The following is a 25927-nucleotide window of genomic DNA, read 5'->3' as shown; positions in this document are numbered from 1 at the left end:
CAAGCCTCATGGCATGTCCAACCCAAGGTGCTTGAAGGAGGTGGGCAACTTAGTCTCGACCTCGGTCCACGGGGCAAGATATACCAGCAGGAGCAAATACTTAGGCTCTGGACAGGCATCTCGGTTTGTTCTGCCATCTTGGCTCATTATCTACCCAATGGCTTTCATACCTGTCCCATGGAGCCACTGAGGATAACAGTGCAGGAAGCACTTTGTGAACAAAGGTGTTGAGCATTATTATTACCATGTGAGTCCAGGAAAACTAACAACCACTGAGAATCAGAATGGCATGCTCTTCTGAATGGCTATGCCTGCATGTTCCCCCCTCTGGCAGAAGCACACAGTAGGTGCTTAGGAAAGCACCTTTGATTGATTCAACACTGTCTTTTACGCCACAGGTGTTGGCCATTAAAGCTCACAGTGCGCACAGAGCAGAAGCGAGTATTCAATCAAAGTAGATAAGCCATTTAGTGTGGTCATCAGCTGCCTTTAGCAAATGCAAAAAAGATGAAAACGATAGGAAATATATTTCAAACCCACCAGGTCTGCATAGAAAAAACAAACAAACAAACAAATAAACAATAAAGCCTCTTCCTGGTATGACTGGGAGGTGGCCTGAAATAGCTCAGGAGCCAGAGTTTTGGCCACACTCAGTCATTCCCAAAAGGGAAAAGACGGAGGAAGGGAACGTTTATTACATCAAGCAAGCTTTACGTTGTACATGTTGCCTTTTTCACACAACAAATGTGTGACCTCCAGGAATGACTCTTGTACATCCAGGCTCCTAGGAGGGAAGGTTCTCTGGGCAAGACCTGTTTCCGCAGAGCCAGGAGCGAGCAGAAGCCTCTTGGCTACAAGATGAGCACCTAAGGCTGTAGAGGCATTCAGTTTGCTGGGCTGCAGGGTTAAGCGTGGAGGCAAACACCTATGTCACGGAACAGCCTGGCTGAACCAAGACGGGAGGGCGGGGGGAGGAGGAGGGCTCTGCTGAGCACAGGCTGCACTTAGCAGTGTAGGGCCACCAGCAGGCAGAAGCACAGGGAGACCCTGACGTGTGTGTGTGTACTGAACCTGAATGTCTGCTCATTACTGATGCTAACTAAGGATGCAGAGGCTACAGGGTGTTGAGGTACAGAAGCAAGCCACTGTGGAACAGGACGTGCGCCCGGGTGCTGAGTGAGCCCAAGAGTTCCGACAAAGGGGATGGGCTTCTAGTGACCCCTTCTCAGAGGAGGACGTGGGTCTCGACACAGTACAAGGGACTCAGTGGAGAGTCAGGGAAAGCCAACACTGGCACAGGGTCAGGGAACACGTGGAAACGGCGCTGGAAAGGACACTGAATGCCTTACTGCAAGGTTTCTATCCCCTAGGATGAAGGTTCCCGATTCTGTTCCGCCCGTCACAGCACAAATGAAGGCATTAGAGCCACCTGGGAGCTTGCTAACACTACAGAGTCACAGCCACGCCCCTGGGGAGTCGGGTTCAGCGGGCCTGGGGTGAGGCCAGAAATCTATTTTTAACAAGCTCCAGCAGTGACTCTGAAGGCTGGCCAGGTTTGGGACCCTGAGACGATGAAGAGCAGCTGCAGAAGGGTTTTACACAGTTGATCGGCGCCTCTGACCACAGCACTTAGTCAATGAAGCTGAGCAAACAGAAGAATGAATTATTGACTGTGGTTGTGGTTGAGCGGAGCAGAAATGATGACAGGTGAGCCTGCAGAGGGTGCTCGCCGTGTGCCAGGCCTCGGGGTGTGCAGATCTCACGCACTCTCTCCTGGCTCCTCGTGCCGCCCCTGGGAGGCGAGTGCAGGGCCCGGTGCAGGATGGGAGGCCCCGGTTCAAACACTGGAAATTTCAAGATGGGGACAGCAGAGCACTGTGCCAAGCGTGGGGCCCTTCGAGGCTGGGCCCCGGTGCACCGGTCCCGGCGGCACATCCACGAAGCTGGCTGAGGCAGACGCTGATATTGCACCAGTGAGGGGATTTCCAGAAGCCAGGGAAGGACTACACTGCAGGGCTGCCCTTCCTTAAGATTTCCAAGCCTTGAAAGCACTTGCAAGAGCTACATGCAAGCAAACTAAGGACATCACACATCTGTGCAGTGCGGTGGCTACTCTAGGGCCTGGAGGCCTTCAAGGAAGGCTCATGGAGGAGGTGGGTGTTAGCGGGACTTCAGGAGACCGGCGGACCTGGACGGTGGCAAAGAAGTCAACCAGCAGCCAGAAGAGAAGACAGGGCCAGCACAGCCGTTCAGTGGTTAGAGACGGGCCAAGGGGTCTGGAGCGAGAACACATAGATGGGGCCCGGGGCAGGGGTGCAGGACAGGCAGGGCCCCTGTGTGGGCAGAGGTCACCCTAGAGCAGGCAGGGAGGGGACATGAAAATGCCCACCAAGTTACAGGAACGCTTGCTTACAAATGTGATTGCACATGGAAAACAGGAAGAGCTGTGTTGGGGGGGGGGGGCAGGGAATGGAGGACAGACAGGCAGAAAGGCGAAACTAGCCTCCTAACTGGCAGGAGGCCGGAGTGGTCAGAGCCTGAAGGCCGGGAGAGGGTGTGGGACCAGGCTGAAGACGGCTACGGGGCCACAGCACAGCAGGGCCCTGCATGAGCTCGGACTGTATCCAGGAGGACTTTGAAGCAGAGATGTGACAAGATCCAATTTGCAATTTTAAAAGAATGCCCGCCTGTGGGAAAGTGAGGAAATAAAGCTGAGACGCCACGGTACGGGAACGGAGCAGCAAATTACAACGGAGGTTATCAGGAAATTGCAATTATTCAGCACTTACTGTGTGTAGACCCTTAACAATTCCTGCCAAAGGGTCCTGCTGCAGCCCTCTAGATGAATGGTTTGGGGGCACTTCTAGAATACAAAGGACTTAAACATGAAGGATGTGCTAGAGAAATCAGGTGTGGGGCTCCTCAGCTGCCCCACTCAACGTGGACTCCCTGGTCTGAACCTTCCCGCTTCCCTGGGGCATCAGGCTGTGCCCGGCTGATAGGCTCTGCAGCCCTCCCTCCCTTGGCCAGCCTCCCTTCCTTGCAGATGGTCCTTTCTGGCGCCTCCTCCAACTTTTTAAAAAGTTGCCATTTGTAAGGGTTCTGGTTTAGCACGCGCCCCATTCTGCACGCTTTCCCTGGGCAACCTAACCCGCATCCACACCCTGACTCAAGCTGCCCTCACACACCAGCCTGCCTTTCCCAACTCTGTCTCCTGTCACTCACTTTTCCCTCTACCAGGAAGAGGGAAAGTCCTGTAAACCTCTGAATATGCCATGTTTTGTTTTTTTTTTTTCATGCTTTAGTCTGACTCTCTATCCATGCTGCTCTCCTTCCTAGAATCTCCATTTCTTCCTTACCTACCCTCCAAACTCCTATCCATCCCTCAAGACCCCACCTAATCATATCTTCTTTGTTAGAACCTTCCCTGGGCTTGTTCTGGGATCACAGAGGCCCCCCCCCCCCGCCGTCGTCTCCAGTTCTCACAATATACTTGAAGCATCTGATACGAGTCTGCCTTCCTAACATGACTGTGACCTCAAGAGCAGGGCCAAAGCTCATCAGTTTTGTACTCCATTTTCTAGGACGATTTCTGACCTAGGGTAGACAACTGTTGAACATACGTTGACCACATCAAGTGCTCAACCTACTCCATTAAAACCTTTGGATCTTTTTGACATAAATGGCTATAGCATCTATTATTTTGTTTCTGTGCATGCGTGTTTGCCAATTAGACTCAAGCAGTCTCCTCTGAGACCATGCATCCCACTCCTCTGTGTTCTGAGGAAAACAGGCATGATGGAAGAAGAAATCAGTACTGGTGGTGGTCGGGAATCTATGGGAGGTGGAGGGCGGGGGGAGGATAGAGAAAAGGTTTCTGATCTCCTACTCTAGACAATGTACGGTTTTCACAGTCCATGTGGAATTAAAAGAGCATTCAAGTTGCAGACCCAGCTGTGCCTCTTACAGAGTCATTGCTCCATAGCAATGTGTTGAACTGAAATGAAGTTACCCAAAACTCCAGCTACAGTGGTTCCTGCAAGAGTATGATGCAGCATTCAGAGGGCAGGAAGAGAGGCCCCGGACCAGAGACAGCTTTGGGGAGAAGAGTTCCCTACGCTGCAAATAGAGGCTTTTCGCTTCTGTTGTTTGGCCACAGGAAGGAGGGGACGTGGGAACAAACAGGAGGTTGAAAAGGCTCAGCAAGGCCTCCCTTAATGAGGATGGACAGTTGGGGCTGAGGGGACAGATAACCTGTGGTTAAAGAGGAAGAAAAAGTCACCTGCTGAAGGAGACGTGGCCCAGGGGCGCTGCGGTGTCAGATTAGCCTGAAAATGACAGACGACAGGAACCAGGGAGGCTCTGCATTCAGCGGCGTCTCAGAGCAAAAGGAAATTCTACGTCCCCCGGGGTCGGGGGGGACCCCACGCCAGGCACTGGGCTGAGTTTCTTTACATATACCCCTCGCCTAATGTTCCCAGCAACCTTTTCACATAAGAATAGTTAACTCTATTCAATAGAACAGGGGACTGGGGCTTTTGAGGTAAAGCTGACAAACAGAAAGCTGGGAATTGATGAAAAGGTTAGTTTATGTGTCCTCCGGAGATTATTACCGTTACCCTAAAGTCGCCCTGATGTATCGTCTTGACTACCGACCGGCTACACAGAGTGAGGACTGCACGGTCCATCCCTAGGCCCCCCTTGAAAGTGATGTCAAGGACGCCACATCTCTGCCACTTGCTAGCTTGAGGACCCTGGAAGGTCACAGTCCCTCTAATACCACCTCACAAAGGGAAAAACAACAGCGTGGGACAACCCACGGCCCAACCACAAACCCAGGGAGGCAGAGCGGTGGCGGTGGTGAACGGTATTGGCCCTGCAGTCAGCCTGACGCGGGTTCAAACCCCAGCACCGCCCTAGGCGCTGGGTGCCCTTCAGTGAGGGTATGTTGCCTGCTGGTGCACACCTCGCTACGAGGCAGAGCAGACAGTGTCGGTGACAATTTAACATACAGATCCTATTCTGATTCTTCCTGTTCCTGCCATTGTTTTAGAGTCCTGTTCATGAGGGCCTCAGCCCAGGACCATTACAGAACCCACTGGTGTCCTCTCTCTGCGGGAGAATGAAATCCCACTGCCCCACCATTGGGACGTCCTGTCAGCTCCAGCCCGTCCCTCCTCTCTGAACTTGTCCTGTTCACGGTCCCTGCACTCACCTCCTCCATCCTCACCAGCAACTTGAACTCTCATTCCTGCCTCAGGGCCTCTGTACTTGCTGTTCCCTCTGCCTTAAACACACTTCCCCCAGCTCTCCAGAAGCTGGCTTCTCCCCCCCCGCAGGCCACCCCCTAGATGTCTGCTGGGGCACCTCTCCTCCAGCCGCTTGCTCTTATGACACCCCACTTTCTTCTCTGCAGACCCCTCCCACTCTGCAGGACTGTCCGATTTGCTTCCAAGTCACCAGAACATGATCTCCACTACACCTTCTCTTTCCACCAAAGCCCTAGTGCCTAGAACAGTGCCCTGCACACAGTGGGCACTTGAAAATATGAGAGCCTTGTAAGATTACCTAATGCCTGAACGAAAGGGTGAATCTGATTCTGACCTGTACTTAGAGACAATGTGGGGAAACTTACGGGAAAACTTCCCATTTGTCTCTTTCTCATCCCCAGGACAGAGTTGGTTAAGTGTTTGGAAAATGCAACTATTTCTGCTTCATGAATATTTTTACATAAACATAAACACATTCATCACGGCATTGCTTAAAATGCAAAAAATGGAATAAAATTTCAAATAATAGGGGACTGGTTAAAAAATTATGGTACAACTGTCTGACAAAATAATTTTACAGCCATTTAAAACATTTTAGAAGACTGTAACAGCCAGAGCCCGTGCCTGTTACTATAGCATCTGGTGGGAAGATACAAAGGCCTAATTTTCACACATGAAGTTGTGATTGGTTAACTCAATACCTTGGCTTCTTTCCCATAACCTCATGGTCTAAAGAGATTAAGGGAACGCACCACTCATGATGCTGGATGTTGCTGGCAGAGGAAAGAAGGAAGCAGTCAGGTGCTTCAGCAGACCGTGGACACTAGATGCTCTTCTGAAGCACCCAATCCAGAGGGGTTAGAAGAACGAGTACTCCATGGCATCCAACAAAACTGAAAAGTGATGGCTGCTGGTGCCCCCAAAGACACCAAGTTCAGTGAAGTCACTTCAAGGGGCCCCAAAGTCGTTGATTACTCTGTAAGCAGAGCAATGTGTTTTAGATTTTAAGAGTGTTCATAAAGATCACTAGCAGGCCAGAAAGACCCAAAGACTGAGGAAACCCGCTCTACCTAGGGGGGCACCTAGAGATGAAGACTTTCTAGAACCATCCCTAGTAGGCCTTGGACCACTGGAACAAGGGATCGACCATCAGAGGCCAACAATCTCTGCCACTTGACTCAAATGATGGCTCATTATTCCCAAATCTATTTGGTAACTGGAGAATTCCAACTAGAAGAGCCCCTAAATCCTAGGGGAGCTTTATCTAATGTTCCTCCCCATTCCCTACCGGGGAACAGCCTGGAGGAGACAGGCACACCCTGCTGAGTGATCACCTCTCTCCGCAGGAGGGGCTGGCGGTTCTGTAACAAATAGGTCAGCATCACACATGCTGCTGACAAGGGCTCTGGCTAAATAGATGCTGAGGGAAATTTCATTTTTTTCCCCCAAGTCAGTTTTAGGCACCTTATTCAATTAACATGGCCACTAAGCTGCAGACAGCTCCATATAAAAGCCCCTCAGTTATAGAATACATTTTATTATGTGACAATAGTTGCCAGCACGATTTATTTCCTTTGATGGGATTCTGCTTTTTCCTTGTTAATTTAAATCTGTATTTTCTAGTGCTGATTCCAGGTCTGTGTGAATTTTTAAAATGTTACCATTAATCTTCTGGACCCAGTGGCCACATATAATGAAGATGGCTCTGCCCAGGCGGCCGTAATGCCTGCTGTCCTCTCAAACTGTCAGAGGGCAGCATGGAGGGAACGGTGGCTGGTGAGGCAGAGGCAGACTCAAGGTTGGAGACAGACGTCACTTTTATCTCTCACCTCTTATATACGCATGGGTGCACACATGTTCACGCACATATGCAGAACAAACTTTGTGGTGTGAAATTACAACTCCCATTCCGTTTTTCCGGGGCTGACAGCTGTATTAGACCCACCTTCGGCGGGGGCAGGAGATCTCAGTGTGTGCTCCAGGGACCTCTGGACACTTTCAGGGAGTCCATAGGGTCACAACTATTTTCATAATCATACCAAGACACCGGGATGCCTGGGTGGCTCAGTCGATTAAGCATCAGACTTCAGCCCAGGTCATGATCTCACAGTTTGTGAGTTCAAGCCCCATACCGGGCTCTGTGCTGACAGCTCAGAGCCTGGAGCTTGCTTTGGATTCTGTCTCCCTCTCTCTCTTTGCCCCTCCCCTGCTTGCACTCTGTCTCTCTCTCTCTCAAAAATAAACATTAAAAAAATAATAATAATACCAAGACACCCCTCCTCTTACAAGCAGAAAGAAGTTTTCAGAAGCTGTGGGACTTCTGAGGTCATCGCTCGCTCTGATGTCTCCTTGCATATTCTTGTGTTTCACGTGTTTCTCAGTTTTAATTTCTAATAAGGTAATTATAGATAAACATAAGCCACTTAAACAAAAAGCTCTTTGGAATCCCCAATTTTTAAAACTATGAAAGTCTTAGACCAACCAGCTTAAAGACCACTATTGTAGGACAATGTGTTGGAACTCTGCAAAAGCCTGAGGTCTGAAGTTGGTGCGGTGGGGTTTAGAAGAGTAGTAAGAAAAAGAACAAAGGCTTGGTCTTAGTATTCTTCATTAAAGAAAAAGGTGCTCGTGGCAAAAAGTTAAAAAATGTTCACAAGCGGAAAAAAGACAGAGGACAAGACTTACTTGCTAAGGCCAAGCAAGTAACTATTTCCAAGAATTTAGGTCCTAATAAAGTAATCTAGGGGCACCTGGGTGGCTCATTCAGTTAAGCGTCCGACTTCGGCTCAGGTCATGATCTCACAGTTCGTGAGTTTGAGCCCGCATCGGGCTCTGGGCTGACAGCTCAGAGCCTGGGGCCTGCTTCGAATTCTGTGTCTCCCTTTCTCTCTGCCCCTCCCCTGCTCATGCTCTGTCTCTCTCTCCTTCAAAAATAAATTAAAACATTTAAAAAAATTAAAAAAAAAGAATAAAGTAGTCTAAAATATTTGAAGGTTTTGCTTTAACCTATTATTCATTTACCTGAATCCTGCAAGGGGGAATGACAGAGCTAGAACATGTTTGTCAAAAAAAAAAAAAAAAAAAAAATTATATACATACATATAGAAAGGAAAAGAGACATAGCAGGAATAAAAATAGGAAATGACCCAAGAGATTCAGTAACTATTCTAGAGAAGATGAAAGGAAGGGACAAAATTATGAAGTCCAGAAGGCCTAGGGTTTGATACACTCTGATTAAATGCATCTTGACTTAACAGCCTCAGCAGGGTGGCAAGGGGACAGTGCCTAGACGGCCAGCCAGTAAAGAGGAGTCAGGTGTCTGGTTATAGTAACTGGATCATGACACTCGTCACATGAGAGCTACCTCACAGTTCCCCGATGAGCCTGTGAATCCCTTTTCTGAATGGTAGTGAGCAAACACTTAGAGAATATATACTTGTACTTGGGGGACAAGGCCAGAAGTGGCAGACCGCTCTGGATGGAAACAGATCTTCAAAATACCGGGGGAATAACAGTTGTTTATTCATTCACACTGGGACAAAGAATTGACAGTTGAAAAAAAAATCAAATCAGGGGGATGAAAGCGTACGTGCCCTAGAAAAACCAGGACTGTAGGGTTTGTAGGGCCAGTGATGGCTCTGGCCAGTCTCCTATCACAGAGACTCTACAAAAACTAAAGAAAACAGAGAAAGGTAATGAAGATTCATTACCTTAGGATGTCTCCTAAGTAATGAGCACTTAAATGAGATGTGGGGAGAAGTCATACATCCTGCCATTTGGTCAACACCCAGTCTAGAAATACATATCCTCATACCTAGGTCTATAAAAAAGGTCACACAACAAGAAATTCGCTCTAAAAAAAGAATTTACTGTAGGATACAGAGAAAGTTATCTGCATTAGAAATACAGAAATAAAATCTTAAAAAAAACCTGTATCAGTAATATCACGGAAATTCCCCCAAATTTTCCAGAATGTAGAGAAAGAATACAGAGATGATGAGGAAAACTATGATAAACACAGAAAACCAATCTAAACATTCTCAGTGTTAGAAAGAAATCAGAATAATTAAAAGTAACAACCATAAAAAAAAAGTTTAAAGCTTGCCTAATCAAAAGAAAAAAATACCCAACCAAATATAGAAGTCAACAGGGCTTCCAGCATTCCAAGCAAAAATCAATAAAGACTCATGGCTAAATAAATCCTGACTTCCAGACTCCCTAATTTCAAGACTTAGTATAAAGCTACAATAATCAATACAGTGTGGTATTAGGGCATAAAGATAGACACATAGATCAATGCAACAGAATGGAGAGTCCAGACATAGACCCACACATATATGATCCATGGATTTTCAGCAAAGGTGCCAAGACAATTCAATGAAGAAAGGGTAATCTTTTCAACAAATGGTGTTGGAACTAGATAGCCACATGTAAATAAATGAATCTTGATGTTTTCCTCACACCATTGATAAAATGACCCGAGATTCACAGAACTGTTCTTAGAAAAAAGGAAAGAGAAGGGGCAAATTGTTAAGTCTAGAAGTCCTAGGGTTTGATACTATTTAAATGCATCTTGATTTCACAGGCATAGCATGGCCTCTTTTAGAGGAAAACGACGGGGAACACTTCTGCGACCCTAGGTGTGGCAAAAATTTCTTAAATAAGACACAGAAAAGCACAAACTATACAAGAAAAAAAATCAATCAACTTCAACATCTAAAACTTTTTAATGTTTATTTATTTATTGGGAGGGAAGGGGCAGAGAGAGAATCCCAAGCAGGCTCCCTGAGGTCAGCACAGAGCCCGATGCCAGGCTTGAACTCACAAATTGGGAGAACATGACCTGAGTCGAAATCAAGAGTCAGACACTTAACCAACTGAGCCGCCTAGGCGCCCAAAACTCTTATTCTTTAAAAGATGTGTTACGGGGTGCCTGGGTGGCTCAGTTGGTTAAGCGTCCGACTTCAGCTCAGGTCATGATCTCATAGTCTGTGAGTTTGAGCCCCGCATCAGGCTCTGTGCTGACAGCTCAGAGCCTGGAGCCTGCTTCAGATTCTGTGTCTCCCTCTCTCTCTGCCCCTTCCCCGCTCATGCTCTGTCTCTGTCTCAAAAATAAATAAAAACATTTTTTTTAATTAAAAAAAATAAAATAAAAAAAAATAAAAGATGTGTTACAAAAATGAAAAGACAAGCCACAGACCTGAAGAAGATAACTGAAAAACACATATCCAATTTATAGCCAGTATTTATACTGAACTCTTACAACTTAATACAAGACAAATAATCCAGTTAAAAAAAAAAAAATGGTCAAAAGATCAGAACAGACACTTCACTAGAGAAAATGTGCAATCAGCACATGAAAAGATGTTCAACCTCACTGATCATTAGGAAGTGCAGATTGAGGCCTCAGTGCAATATTACCGCACATCTTCTAGAATGGCAAAAATTAAATAGGCTAAAAATATCAATCTGTTGGCAAGGTCGAGGAGCAACTGGAACTCGTACGTGTTGTTGGTGGGAATGTAAAATGGTACAACTGCAGGAAAGAGTTTGCAGTTTCTTAGAAAGTTTAACATACCCCATCATACAAGCCAGCCATTACACTTCTTGATTTTTACCCAAGAGAAATGAAAGGGTAAGTCTGTACAAAAAATCGGACACAGGGGGCGCCTGGGTGGCTCAGTCAGTTAAGTGTCGGACTCTTGATTTTGGCTCAGGTCGTGATCTCACAGTTCTTGAGTTTGAGCTCTGCATCGGGCTCGGCGCGGACAGTGTGGAGCCTTCTTGGGATTCTCCGTCTCTCCTCTCCACACCTCCCCCCCGCCGCCCTTCCCCTGCTCACTTTCTCTCAAAATAAACATTAAAAAAAAGATCTATACACAAATGTACTAAACAGCTATTCATCTGTAGTAATAAAAACTAAAAACAAGCTAAATGTCCAGTGATTTGTAACTATATCACAGTATGTATATCCATGCCATGGATACTACTCAACAATAAAAAAGAAACTGCTGACAAACCCAAGGTGGGTAAATATCAAGATAATTATGCCAAGTCAAAAATAAAGTAAAAAGTCCATGTGGGATCATTCCGTGATATTATGTAAAGTTCTAGAAAATGCAAACTAACCCATAGGGATGGAAAGCAGATCAGCGGCTGCCTGAGGAGGGAGGGTGTACTATGAAGGAGGACAAGGAGGTTTTGGGGGTGGTGGGTATATTCCAGGATGTTGATTTTGGTGATGGCAGCATATGTCAAAGCTCATCCAATTCTACTTTAAATAGGTGCAGTTTATCCTAGATTGAGTATACTTTAGTGAAGCTGAAAATACTTCCCTGATCTAAAAAAGAAGACAAAAACACCTAAAGAAAGAGGCCAACCGGGCTGACGGTCCTCCAGAAATGGCAGTCAAGAGAGACCTGCTGCGAGACGAATCCTGGCAGACACCGACAGTGACTTCAGACTTTTCCTCTGTCATACTACTTGCCTCAAGACAAAGGAGCCACAGAGGTTCTGAAGGAAGACAGAGCTGAATTCCAGCAGTTTCTTATTCCCTCAAGTTGTCTTTCACAGGTGAAGACGCTGACCAAGCAAGACCATTCACGTCCCTTTCTCTGAAAGAAATACATTCAAACATGCGCCAAAGGATTTGAAGTTAAGACCTAAGAGTGGGGAAGAAAGCAGAACAAAGGACCTGCGTTTTTTCTTTCCCCCTAGAAATGGAGCCTGAGGAAATAACTGGAAATGTGGGAAAAGACTTACTGAAGATAAAAACAGGCAAATAACCTTAGCGACATTTTCGGAGGGCTTCCCCTTTACATGCATCACGTAACCCCCACCCGAATCCTACAACTGGGCGCTGAGATCATCTCTGTTTGACAGATGGCCTCGGAAAGGCTCAGCAGCTTGCCTGGGGGGGGGGGGGTGGGGGGACACAGCTTGGATTTGAACCCTGACGGGGAAAACTACAAAATTCAGCTCAGAATCGTGATGCTCTACTCAAACACCAGAACGTTAGGTTATAAATATGACATAATTTATGGAACATTATAAAGTCTCCGATTCAAAATACTTTGCAGATATAAAATGATGTTTACAGGTTTTCCGGGTGGAACTGGGGGAGGGTGCTGACCATGTTATTGGGAGCGTGAACTCAGCTGCAGGAGAGGCGTGGATGCATCCTTGCAGCTGTGTTTGTCAGAGCAGTGAATTGGGAAAATGTTCATTTTAATACTGAACTAGGACAGAAGAAGGAAAATGCCAGACTTTTTCTATCACCACAGCCAAATCTCAAAGTCTCAGTTGTTTGATCAAAATGAAACACAACAAACCCTGAGTAGGAAACAACCCTACACACATTGTTTCTGTGGGTACCCAGATATGTAACAGGCACCCAAGAACCAAAGGGACCTGAAAGGATACATCAGATCACAGAAGAGATGGCCCTGGGCTGGTGGCAGGGCTGGGATCACAGTGTGGACCACGGACGTCTGAGCTGAGAGTGTGGATCCCCCTCTCCGTTCATATATTTTTATGTGTTAATTTTTTCTAATGGGAAGTTATTCTTTTTATCAGTAAAAGAAAGATGGCAGAGACCAGAAGTTGCCGGGAGTGTTAGCTGAGCAAACGTATACGAAAGCAAACAGCACAGCACTCGGTGCTAAAGGAACATCTTGTTTTCCAGCTAACCTGCCTGCTGGTGGACAAGGACCAGAGGTAACGTGCAAAAGAAAGTAACACAATGGGGAGGGGGGAGGAGGAATAGAATATGCAAAAGCCACAATAATTGAGTGGAGGTGGTCGGGGGAGAAAGAACACAGCAAATGGCTAAATGAAATTCCACTTTATTCCTGCAAAACACCATTGGGAAGAAGTCATCTGTGACACACAGCTTCTGTGCCAGGTGTAAGGACGTGCTTAATGAATGCCATTTAATGAAGAAAAAGGCTCTTATAAAACACCTGGCACAAGCAGGGTGAGGGAGTCACAGGAAAGGGGACCCTCGCTGCACCTGCTGGCATTTTAATAAGCACCTTCTAGAGCGTCCGCTCTCCAAGGCTGGTCAACGGTGTCAGAATGAGGTCCCTGACCATTGCCCACACTCGCTGACAGTTTGGGCAAGCTTATTTCTTAAGGACCATATGCTCAGGTATCAGATCGCCCTGGATGGTAATTAAAATGAATCATTTTCAGCTGGAAAGCCCGACCAGCACCGGTATCCTCAAAGACTTCGCAGAGGATTCCCACTCCAGGTCCCCTGTGCTTCCAAACTGAGTTCTGAGTTAGATTTAGATCTGTGAAGACCCAGAGATAATGAGAGATAATGTTGCGATTTTTTTCTTGCAATTTCATTCCACTGAGACTGAAAGTCTTGAGGACTTTAAGGACTCTAGGTCCTAAAATAATTTTCGGTCTGGGGAGTTTTCTTTTCTCGTTGATTTTGGAACCAACCTCAGAAAGAAATAACCACGTGCAAGTTTCACTACCATTTTTAAGGGTTGATGAGACATTTTTCCTTTTGTTTTGTGGCTGACACCAGCAGAGTCAAGTGAGGTTTTGTAAAACCTAAAAGACCTATTTCCTCTACGATGATCTTCACGATCTCACAAACTTTCTATGCTCAGACTTGAAACTTGATTCCAAATATACCCAATGAATTGATGCTGCCCAAGGGCAGACGGACTGAGATATTGGTAGGCACACAAGGCTGCCATAGTCATATGTTGTGACTGACTCAGTCCACCAGTTTTTAACTGAGCTCCTACTATATGCCAAGCACAGGTTTGGCACAGAGATCGTCTGAAAACCCAAATGATAAATGCGTATTACTAAGTGAAAGATGCCAATCTGAGAAGGCTACATGCTACTGGATTCCAATTCTAGGACATTCTGGAAAAGACAAAACTGTGGAGACAGTAAAAAGATGACTAGTTTCCAGGGGCTGGGAGAGAGGTGAATGGGCAGAACAGAGGATTTTCAAGGCAGTGAGGATACACTGAATGATTTTATGACGACGGACATAGGTCATTATACATCTGTCCAAACCCACAGAATGTCCAACACCAAGAGCAAACCCAAACTATGGACTTGAGGGGATTATAATGTGTCAGTGTAGTTTCATCCCTGGTTTAAAAACAAACAAACAAAGTACCACTCTGGTGAGGAATGTTGATAACAGGGAAGCTACGTACATGTGACGACAGGGGATATATGAAAAATCTCTTCCCCTCAATTTTAGAGTGAGCTTACAACTGTGCTAAAAGAATAGAGTTTAAAAAAAAAAAATGAAAAGAGCCACATGAGACTTCTATCTGTCCTCTTTAGGAATTTATCTATAAGTAAATTGAAACACATAAATTGCCTATATTGCAAAGTAAAAAAGCTCTAAATAGAAGGTATACAAGTAAGGTTCTAGGTTTTAATTTTAAAGCAATGGCATAAAACAAACAAACATCTGTTGAGTGCCTACCCTGCACCAGGCACTCTGCTAAACCCTAGGAAGTGTCCAGTGCAGGGTCGTTCAGGAAAGTGGGAGGTGGTTTCAGACTCCTGATGATCAGGAGGTGGGGAAGGGGGGGGCGCATGACATGAAGCCTTTGTTCCTGCAATCAACTATTATTAGGACAGTTACCACTTACTGAGCACCTCAATTATTCTTCACGATTCACACTCATCCCTAATTGGCCCAACCCGGCAAGGTAAGTATCATTCTACTGACCAGGGGAAAGGAGGTTCAGAGAGGTTAAGGGACTTGCCCAAGGTCACAGAGCTAAAGAAACTGGCCGAGCTGGGATCTGACCTGATCCTTTTTTCCACTAGAACATGCTGTTTTGCCGAAATCACGCAAAGCACCAACCAAATGTACGGATTTGTTCATTTTCCATTCAAGCAACTCGTGTGCCACGATCAATACAACTTCAGCCTACCAACTTGACTATATAATGAGTTTTCCTCATGGGCATCACAGACACCACGTTCTCCCAACCAAATCACTCTGCATTGGACAGGAAAACTGCCACTGGAAGGCTAAGGAAATCACAATTCCAAACTCCCCAAGTTCCTCAACGTGCAGCTTGAAAGTATGTGCAGCTCGACAGCATATGGCAAATCAATTACTAGTTTAAATCTTAAAACAAAAACATGGCAAGTGTGGTGCAGAAATAATCAAGAACAACGGTTCAGTTTAGATTACAGTGGGCCACTAGAGTTTTGAATACAATTAATCATCATTCCAGGCAATGGGAAGCCATATTGACACTTATTCCTAATTTGAATATTTAATTAGGGTGAAGTTCTTCATCAAATTATCGCAGAACTGGGAGAAAGCCTGGAAGACTTACACAATTACTATCTTAACCCCTCACCAGCTGCTCACCTGTGAGCACAGCGATCCCCGCCCCAGCCCTGGGGGGCCCCTGCGCCCACAGTCTGGCTCCGTGAGAGCTGGGCCGGAGAGGGGGGTGTGATTGAAGCTACGGCTGGGGCCGACGGGAGCCAAGTGGTGGCAACAGAGAGGTCTCAGGGAATGAGGTGCTCACGCTCCGACCGGACTCGGAAAGAAACCCTGGACCAAGACAGAAGGCCACGTGCACGAGGGCCCGTGGTGTGTCTGGTGGGGCACTTTCACGTGGCCCCCATTTAGTCCCCAGAACAATCTCCAAGGGAGATAGTCTTATCCCCACCTTCACAGAAGAGGTAACGGAGGCTCAGAGTAGCAAGGGAACACTGCTTGTGAGTGGTGTAAAGAAGGCCAAGTCACTCATTATACACACCCGCCCTTGTACTCACCAGAAATAAGGACAAAGAGAACACGGAGGTAAAAAAAAAAAAAAAAAAAAAAAAAAGTACAAATGTATTCAAAGCCGTATTTTAGATATCCAGCATTGGGTGTGTAAATAAGGGGGTGGGGGGGGGGGGTTGCATTCCAAACCCAGGTGCACTCAACAAGCATTCTCCAATTTAACTCTTGGATTCAAAATGTACCACCGGGCTCCCCACACTGGGGAGTCCTAAGGATGCTGTGGCCAGCTGCTCAGGAGGATGGGGCGTGGGGGGGGCAGCAGAGCTCAAGGAAACGTCCTGGTACAGCAGGCTGGAGGCCTGGTGTAGCCGTCCAGCCCCTGCACGGGGAGGCCTCGCAGAGGTGGGCGCTGCAGGGGTCCAAGGGGAGGGAAGTCAGTAACAGCCTAAGAAAATGTGGACTTTGCTTCTTCCAAAACGGCGACAGCTCCACAATCGCATCTGTAACTACCTATCAGTTTAGGCAAGAGATATCCTTTCCTTCGAGTACGGTTTTTCACTCTGGGACAAGACTTTTGGCATTTCACAGATGCCCTGGGGTTCTGCGGGACCCAAAGTAAATTTTCGCGGGAAGTCTCCCTCAAGGCCCCCAGGACAGGACCAAAGGCTGACTTCACACACTGCACATGGCCATGGGAGGTCTTGAGTTCCTTCGGCTGAGCCGGCTGCCAGACGCCACAGGTGCTGTGGACGAGGGACATCTTCCTCGTTGCAGATCAGCAGTTTTCTCTTAAAGGCTTGAGATGGGTTCATTTACCCTCTTGTGGAAATCGTCCAAACTCCATTTGCACGGCCACTTCAGCAGGAGGCCGATTATCCAGACGGAGGGATGGGCTGCCCCAGGCAGAGTCTGCACGGCTCCCCTCCGGCCACAGCCGCCGCTCGGCCCCCTGCCTCGGCCAGGCCGGTGGCAGCAGCAGACCCAGGATCCATCACAGCCCCGCTCTGAGCTTGCCTCGTTGCGGGAGCAAACGGCGTCGGGAACTTTGAAACTTTCCTTTGTATATTACATTAATCCATATAAGAAAATCTCTTTTAATGAGGAGTGATGTAGTTACAAACTCTCCAGAGCCATAATTAGAGCAAACTAATTGAAGTTGTGTTTTGACACACTTTCCAAATTCACGGGTGCCGGATGACATATTCACAACACTGGTGCCGCACAACCATGGCGACGGCAAAATCATTAGGCTAATAACACTTATTTGCATTCTTATCACGCTGCAGCTCTCCTTTAAATACTGTTTCTACTATTGCTCCTTTACTGTAAGTTTCCACTGGAAGATATTAACAGTAATTATTACTACTTTAGTGGAATTTTAATGTTAAAGAATAACAATGTGCATTAACATACACCAAATGCCAATTCTTTTTAACCACTTTCAGAAGGTTTGGGGGTTCTTCCCGGCCAGCACCCCACAGCCTGAGGTGAGGGAGATGCTATTTTCAGCTTCCTTTTAGGACAACCACTCAAAGCCCACACCCAGAGAGATCTGAAGCCAGGGTTTCAGAACTATTTTGTTTCAAATGTTTGACGAGGAAAATCTTTCTCCCCCACCCCCTCTTTTTTTTTTTTTTTTTTTTACTCTTAAAGCACATTAAAATGAAATAGTTGAGAAATTTTTTCCAAGCAGTTAAAAAAAAAAAAAATCAACAATTTACAACACGGTCTTTGGTAATAATACTAATGAATTCCAGGAGGACATGCTTTAACCACTCGGCCGCCACTCTCTCGGTGATTAAAGACAGACTTGGAAAAACTAGAACGTGAGAAAGACCAGTGGGGGTGGGGCAGTCCTGATCTGTCAATACTGAGGCCCTGTTTGCCACCAACAAGGCCAATTTTTTGGATGCTTAACTCAGACACTCACACACAGAGAGGAAGGCTCGACAGTTCTAAATAATGGTTATTAATGACTCCCTCCTCTAAAGTGACAAATTACTCTTGAAATTTAGAAATCCAAGAGGTATGAAGAGTGAATGAACATGACAGGAAATGCAGGGAGCACAAAGTTCCCGCTTAATGTAGGTGGAGAAGGGCGGGGCCCTGGAAGACAATTAAGGTCAAGGTCCCTCCTCTCTGGATATTCAGAGGTTCTACCAGGGTGGTGACCACAGCCCTTCCTCAGCCAGGTTTCTCCCAGGACCTCGTGTGGGGTCACCAAGGGCAGCACAGTGCTGTCTGTCACACCTCACAGCCCGAAGTATCAAATGCTAGCTGGACCATAACTGGAGGGGAGACCTGGTCCCAGCCCCCCTGCCTCTCTCCACGTGCGTGGCAGTAAGTCACCTCCAAGGGCCCCTCACTTGGAGACTTGGGGTTGGGGTAGGCAGTTGCTCAGACTGTGGGCTTCTACAGATACCTCGGGATCAAGAAAAACCACCACCAACCACATCACTTGCCAAGAGGGTGTGAGGACAAAGGATGGCATGGGTTTAACAAGACGCACCGCTGTGTTCAATTTCAGGGTACTCAAATCGACATTTCAGGAGCGAGGCTTAACCTCAGCCTGCCAAGATTTGACTGGGTGAAGAGCATGCTTCCTTAGAAAAATGCCAAAGACTCGACTCTGGAGTTTGGAGTTATATCCAGCATTGTGTATATACGTTAGGGGGTGGAGGCGGGGGGGGGGGGGGGGGGGGGGGGGGGGTGTTACAGTCCAAACCCAGGTGCACTCAACAAGCATTCTCAAATTTAAGGCTTTGGAGTTTTCAGTTAAGTTACCATCCTTGTACTAAACTGTTATTTTTCAATCACTGATGACTTTAAAAAAAAAAAGAAAGAAAGAAAGAAAAAGAAAGGAAACTAACTTCATAGCTGCTGCAACACTCCAAATCATGGTATTTATTCACTACATTTAAGTTTTATTACACTTGAACCCTGCAATGCCAAAACACCTACCTCCCATATAAAAGAAATGAAGAAAAAAGTGAAGTCTGGGACCCAGGGCACCACACTTCCATTCCAGATGATCTAGTCTAATCTTATAAACTGAAATATTTAAAGAGTCTCTAAACCTCACTGACCCTACTTTTAAAAACAAGGAACATATGGGCACTTCTAGCTTTTCATCTTCTTCCAGCCTACTAAAATATCCGCTTTTCCAAAATTCAAGAGCAGCGAGACTGCCAAACTCAGATTCATAAAAGGCTACGTGCGTGAGAGTGCAGGGCGGGCAGGGGAACAGTCCGAGCCGAAAATAACAAACCCTAACAAAGAATCAAAGGCGCATTCTTCTCCTCCTTGCTCAATCAATCTCAGAAGCTGTGGAAAACAATTTGCTGAGCAAAATGAAGCAATGACTAAGAAGGAGGTACAATGTGAACCATGGGCTGAAATGGCTTGTGGCTGTGTCTGGTCCTGGTCGAGGCCGCAGGAGACACTGAGGCAAGAGTCTTAACACTCAGGCAGGGGTGGTGGGACTGGGCTCCAGTCCTGGCTCCTCTGAGCCCTGATGCTCTGCCTTTGGGTCAGCCGCCACCTCTCCTGGCTGCAGCTTGCTCGTTTCTTAAAAGCTTTGCTCGTTTCCATTACGCACCTCACTGCGTGGTTAGGAAGATTTAAACAATACCTGTAAAGTGTTTGCACAGTGCCCGGCACAAGATGCTCAAAAAATTGTGGCTGAAATAATGATGATGATAATTTCGTTTATTCGATTGTTAATATTATTATTCAACTGGAAACAAAACATCTGCTCAAGAAAGATATTCAAGTTGAATGCTACCCGACCCACGGGCAAAAACCCGACCCGAATAAAATTCAAGGGGACTTTTAAAAGTTCCTGCAAGCAAGGGATTTTATTAAATATCCAAATTAATAATTGAAACCCTGCCTTGAAATAGAACAGCCCGGGGGTGGGGGTTGGGGTGGGTAAAATCACGGGAAATTTCGCTTAACGCCCATTTTTACTTTGTTTGGCGGCTAGATTTACACTGAAAGATCCAGGTGAAATATTCCATAGAGCTACCTGCAAATAGACTGTCAGCTTCCACTCTGATAAAAGGTAAAATATCCTCTTCTAAATGGTCTGGTTCACAAAACCGACCCTAAAGTGAACTGATAAATCTGTTCTGACACACGGAAAACTATTTTCATAATCCTGAAAAAGGCCTTTCTCCAAACCCTGGAGCTTTAAACCAACTGCACAAAGAGCCCCATGCACTTGCGAACCAGGCACAGGAGGAAATCATTTCACATTTACAGCCCTGCTTCCGGGACAACAAGAAGCACGCAGAACCATAACCACCAAGAAAAATAAGACACTCACAGAGTCACAAAAATTACAAAGATACCACATTTACAAGCAGCAAATACCTTGTCAAAATCTGATGTGGAAGAGTGAGAGCAAAGAAGGCCGGCTCAGAGGCAGGAGCTGTATTGACTAATAGTCAATTCTTCATTAAATAGAAGCTCTGACTTCCCAAGAAGCCATATTAAAAATTAATATCAAAAAGTGTATTGCTCAGCCTAAACCCATCATTCATATCCAACAATACCAAACTGCATTCTAATGAAATTTCCCCTTCAAAATTACTGACACCAAAGCGAAGTTTGATACTGTTGCAAGAGCAGTCACAGCTCGGTGACACCGGCACTTGAGAGATATTCAGAGAACCCTCCCCTGTAGGTCTCTTTCGCAGGGCTCTCATCATCGCCAGAATAAATCAAACTGCTCGTAACCCCGCTTCATCGCGGGCTCGGGAGCCATTTGAGCTGTGACGCCAGGACCCTCTCGTGTATGGCGTCCACATGTTCTCCTCGGCCACCGAGGAGGACCCCGGCCAACATCCGGGTGTCTCCTGAGAGGGTGTGAGTGCAGACTGCGAGGGCAGCTTCCGACCCGAGGAGCCCAGGAAGACAACGGGCTCCCCCAGCCCCACGTGCACGCTCCGGGAAGCCCCCGGCTCCCAGCTGCTGCTCAGGAGCCTGGAGAGGCCACACGTGAAGACGGCTGGGACACCTGGCTGGCTGCCCCACAGCCAGTGACCCGGGCACAGGCGGCCTGTAAGCCACAGGCAGCTCACCTGCTCGGGTCCAAATCCGAGCTCTGTGTGACCTTGGGAAAGGAATTTAACCTCCTGGGTCTCAGCTTCTTCTTCTTGAAGTGGATATGAATAACAGTACCCTAATTCACAGAGCTGTTATTAGGATTAAGTGAGTTCTTATTTGCAAAAGCACTTGCAAAGTGTTGGAGACCCAGCAAATGCAAAGGCAAGTCTGTACTGGCTGGCTGGCAGAATAAATGGAAGGTGGAGAAGGATAATACAGGATACCTGGTCCTGTGTATCTAAACCAGCTCACTTGATACATTTAATACACATTCTGAGTGCTTACCGTGTGCCAGGCACCTGGTGTTCAAAAGTCCCTGCCATTTGGGGGCCACACATTTTTCACTGACGCTTAACTGAATTGAGTTGACACGGCCAAAAGAACTTGCTAGATTTCCATACACGGTAGTACATTATCATCTGTATTTCTGTGTGACTAACCTTTTCCGAAGCTTTACGAGAGAAGGAAACAGGAGAATCCCTGTTATCAATAAGCCAGCAGATCTAGTCATAAGAGCAAACATAAATATACGTAGCAATGACAGGGAAATGTGAAATGCCAAATTGTCTGGTGTGAGAAACTGGAGGAGGGGAAGGGGGAAAGCAGCCCGGGCCGGGCTTTCTAGAAGAGGCAAAGGCTACCCTAGGCCGGAAGGTGGACAGGACCAAGCCTCAGTATTCGGGAGTCTGGCCTGCCTCTTCCAGGAGGGCCTGGGGCAGGCATGAGGGGAGATACACAGCAATGGCCAGAGCAGAGATGGTTCTGGAATGAGGCTGAGATGGTTCTGGAATGAGGCTGAGATGCTCGGGAGTCAAGAGATTCACCTGGATTGATGCAAGATGATATGGGAGATAGGTCAGATAACAGGAAGCCAGTGAAAGTTCCAGAAAGAAAAAAGAACATGTGCAAGTCTAAAAACCTCAATGGGACAGCAGGCAACCCAGGACTTTGAAGTTCCAGGCAGAGAATATAAAAGTGAACCATTGAAATGAAGTAATACCTGAGCCCCAGGAAGCTCAGGGTCTAATCTCACTTTGATTTGGTGTTCGGGTCCTGCCCATGCAGACAGCTCTCCTCCGAGACGCCCCGGCTGTTGGTTCTGTTGAACGGAGTGGGTGGAAGGTACCAGGAGCAGAGGAGAACTCAAATACACGGTGAATGCCCATGCTTGTGCTCTACGTGCGAGAAACATCTGCCTTAAGTCTTCATCTTCAAAGGGGTGACACGGCACGGAAGGATATGAAAATGTGTATCCCATCTTCACAGTTAAACCAACAAAAATGTGTGTGGTTTTCGTGTGAAGGAAAAGGAAGTCTAATGATCCCAAGTGAAGCCAGACCCACAGTTCTGCCTGGGCACGCCCTGCTGAGGTGCAAGGTTCTGATGGTCCTGCTGGACCGGCCAGCCCCAAGCCCTCCTTCAGGGGGACCAAGCCAGGGTGCTCCCCCGGGGCTCATGTGCCCCCAGACGGTCCTGCTCCTGTGGAAGGGAGCTCGGAATCCAGGCCATACGGTTTACTATTATGGGGGAAGAAGAGAACCAACAGAATCCATCTTTGGTCTTGTCTGCTCATCTCACCTTGATGCAGGACACAGACAGCCCTTCTCCTAAGTGAGGAACCTTAAAGAACAGCTTTCAACTCTGAAAACCTGTCCCGTCCCCTCCCCTCCCCTCCCCTCCCCTCCCCTCCCCTCAGCTGAGCCTCCCGCATCAAACCTATAAACCAGGCAAGCCTGCTGGGCCTCCCGATAGGCAGGATCTCCAGTGCCGGTGGCAAACACCTCAACAGGGAAACTCGGCCTCCCTGATCGGTGCCAGCCTGGACCCCCCGTTCAAGTCCGGCAACAACAGGGCAGGTGACACATGTCATCTACAGCACAAAAACCATCTCATAACTGACCACCGACAGAGGCGGCCTGCGGAGTTTAAGCTGTCAGTTTCGACAACAGGATGCCAGCCCATGAGCCGAGGCTCCGTCCGGGTTGCTGGCTTATTCTGTGGCTTGATCAACTGGCAGAGCTGATCCCACATCCCCAGGAAGGCGGGGTCAGGGAGGCCGGACAGAGTGTGGCAGCTCAGGGGCCTCTGACAACGGCTGTGATGGGGGGGGGGGGAGGGGGTTGGGCCTGGGCGTGCACGGCCTGAATTCCAGATCCTCGAAGTGCGATTTTCTCTCTCCTTTAGGAAGAGCCATTAACCTTTCCGATGACAGCCCTGGGATCGGAGTGACGGAACGATTTTTGAGGTCAGCAAGGATCTATGTTCTCAAAACCTGACATCGACAAGCAAAAGTTGTGACTGAATCCTGGTGTCCCTGAGAGGAAGACTAAACGCGTGTGACAGACCTTCTGCAATCTAAATGCCCCATTTCCCAGAGTATCTGTCACAGATTGATAACATCCACGCAAAAAGTTAAGTACAATTATGTCTGTCACTAAGAAACATACTTTGGAACCTGTGACTGACAACTCGCTGGGAGCTGACAAATCACCGGAAGATTACCGGAACAACTCAGGGCAGTGACACGCGCCTTATGAGGGAAGCTCAGCCCCGCCTGGCACCTGGGAGAGGCTCCCCAGAGGCCGCACCTCGCAGGCGAAGGCTGCAGGGCAGGACTCAACAGCTGGCAGAGGAGCGTGTGCTCTGCGGCTCCCTCTCCCAGGGGAGGGACAATGTCAGCGGAGGATCGTAGGACGTGCCCACGGCCTGAGGTGGCAGCTTGCCCTTCAGAAACACGGCCTGAGGTGGCAGCTTGCCCTTCAGAAAGACATGTAAGACTTGGGCCGGCGGGAAGGGCAGACAGGAGCTCCTGGAACCACACACTCCACCTTTCCCAGGACAACCCAAGCCCGGTGTCCACATAAGCTAGAAATTCTAGCACCTGGGAGTCCAGACTACTTATTTCAGACGAACTTGGAAAGGGACAAAATCCATGCCAAGGCCGGGACACAGACACCAGGTCAGCACTGCAGAGGGTCCTCTGTGCCCTCCATCCCAGGGAGGGTGCCACACGGCCCTCCACAGCTCTCCAAGCCTCCTCCCCAGACAACAGCACTGGTGAGGGGAAGGGGACAACGGCCACAAATCAGACAGTGAGGAAGCACTAAAAGCCACACACACACAGAGCAGACCATGGCGACAAACACCCACTGCTCTGCGCCCTCTCCACCTGCCACAGCTCCCTGGAGTCACCTCTGGCAAGGAGTCTGAATCTGAGGGTGGGGATGGGATATACTTTTTTTTTTAATTTTTTTAACGTTTATTTATTTTTGAGATAGAGAGAGACAGAGCGTGAACGGGGGAGGGTCAGAGAGAGGGAGACACAGAATCTGAAACAGGCTCCAGGCTCTGAGCTGTCAGCACAGAGCCTGATGCGGGGCTCGAACTCATGGACCGCGAGATCATGACCTGAGCCGAAGTCAGCCGCTTAACCGACTGAGCCACCCAGGCGCCCCAGGATATACTTTTTAAATAAGGCTTATGAAGAACCCTGCAGGTCCGAAAAGTCTCGATTTTTTGTCTTCTGGGATTGCCCATGACCCATCCCCACCTGGAAACACTTCTCTGCCTTGTACCCACTGACCATTCAAACACCTGAAGCCAATTGCCAGGTCTCTACTCAGGTCAAAACAGCAGTTCTGCATACTCTAATTCGGTGCTCAATTTGGGTAAGTTTCACAAGGAGGTGTGTGGCAATCGACGTGAGCCTCCCAACGAACCCGACAGGTGTGGGACGCCACCTCCTGGGACACGCCCCACTGGGCACACCAGGCCGCATTCCACACAACCCCAGTTCGTGCCCAGCCTGGTCACTGCACACAAATCACTGCTAAGCCGGGTCTCCTCAGTTTGGTCCTTGTGCAACTGACTTTTTTAACCTGGGGAGGGGGGTGATATGCCGTCCGTTTTCACCCATCACCTTTCACCTCCTGGTTCCAGCAGGGTGTTCTAGCTGTAGAGGAGATGCAGAGTATTGATTCTGTCGTTCAGCACATCAGCACTCCCTAATGACTCTGTGTCATCTGCAAATTTGATAAGCATGCCTCTGATGTCTTCATCAAGCCACTGGTTCTACCGTTCAGCAAGCCAGGGGGCAGCAGTCCACCAGGGGCCCCCACCCGGGACAACACGGAACCGTTCATTTATCCACACTCTGGGGCCGCCGGTGCTCCATCAGTTGTGAACCCACCTGCCTCCCAGAGCTTTTCCAAACCTCGGAGCCGGGGGCAGCAGAACCACATGTAAGAACCCGGCGTGAGAGGGAGCAGCGGGGGCTGCTCTGGTTGAAGCAGGAAGGCGCTTCCCCCTGCCCTAAGGCAGCGGCATGGAAGAGAACCAGAAAAGCCTGGATCCACAGACCGATCGTCTGCTTGTATGTATCAGGCGGGCTCGCAGAGCCGTGGCCACCTCGGAGGACGGATGGGGACATGGGACTGTGTCTCAGCCCCAAGGCCGGACCACCCTGACCAGGGTGCGTGGAATGGACAGGCCGAAGGTGGAGCCGCACTGATGCCCGGAGAGAACATGGGCTCCATGCTTCTGGAAGAGGAGGCAGGTCCTTGTTTGCTTGGAAGTGGTTGGCAGATGCGTGCAGCGATGTATGTGTGTGAGATAAAGGTTTCCTGAATGAGGAAAAAGAGCACTGCCAACACGCCTCATCCTGCCTTTTGCCATGAACTTTACCAAACACTGTGTCCATTCACTGGATACAACCGAGGGGCTCCCTCGTCTCTGCGGGGGCCTGGCCATTCCGAAAGGAAAAGACTATCATTCTCTGCAACAACAGGAAGGAAACAGGCAGGAAGTG

At 48.0% G+C, this 25927-nt stretch overlaps 1 protein-coding gene across 2 annotated transcripts in view; it reads right to left on the bottom strand.

Moving 5' to 3' along the window:
• The window catches only part of MVB12B (multivesicular body subunit 12B), a 193332-nt gene that overhangs the window by 83769 nt on the left and 83636 nt on the right, over nt 1–25927 (bottom strand). The gene's annotated exons all lie outside the window — the stretch shown is intronic.

Source organism: Lynx canadensis, chromosome D4, assembly GCF_007474595.2.
Source record: "Lynx canadensis isolate LIC74 chromosome D4, mLynCan4.pri.v2, whole genome shotgun sequence".
In the NCBI taxonomy this organism is placed as follows: Eukaryota; Metazoa; Chordata; class Mammalia; order Carnivora; family Felidae; genus Lynx; species Lynx canadensis.
This window is presented reverse-complemented; position numbering and strand designations above follow the sequence as displayed.